Consider the following 614-nt stretch of genomic DNA (forward strand, 5'->3'; position numbering starts at 1 on the left):
TTTTAGCCTAGCCTACGTATTTGAACGTTATTTATTTTAAGAAAGACTTTCAATTAATTAATTAAAGGTTTACATAGTTTATCAGGTTAGCCAGACCAAGAAATGGACCTGCCCGTCGGTAACTCAGGGATTGCTGCCAACCCGTCGGTAAGTCGGGGTTCATGTATCAGTTACTAGATAGTATTTTGAATGAAATGAAATAAATAATATAATAAGGTAGTATAAAACAAGATGAGGTAAGATTGGAGTAGTATAAGATAAAATAATAATATGAGACAGGATATTATCCTGGCCATGGATTAAACCTGATCGTCGATTAGTCGATAAATCAGGATCCGCCGCTCCCCCGTCGGTATGTCAGATTTCATATATCCATTATTCATTAGATATTAAATATCGGAAACAACCGATTAAATTGAATATTTCAATGTTATGTTATCCCGCATTTTATTAGAGAGAGGTACCAACTTCTCTTGTATAAACTCTCGTAAATTCAAGAACCTAACGATAGGAATTGAAACATCTTACTTAAACCATCCCTACTTTATCGACGATGGCATATACCAGATAGAATAAAATAAAATAAAATAAAAAATAAAATAATGTAAAGTAAT

Source organism: Habropoda laboriosa, unplaced genomic scaffold (genome assembly GCF_001263275.1).
Source record: "Habropoda laboriosa isolate 0110345459 unplaced genomic scaffold, ASM126327v1 scaffold1122, whole genome shotgun sequence".
NCBI classification, from domain to species: Eukaryota; Metazoa; Arthropoda; class Insecta; order Hymenoptera; family Apidae; genus Habropoda; species Habropoda laboriosa.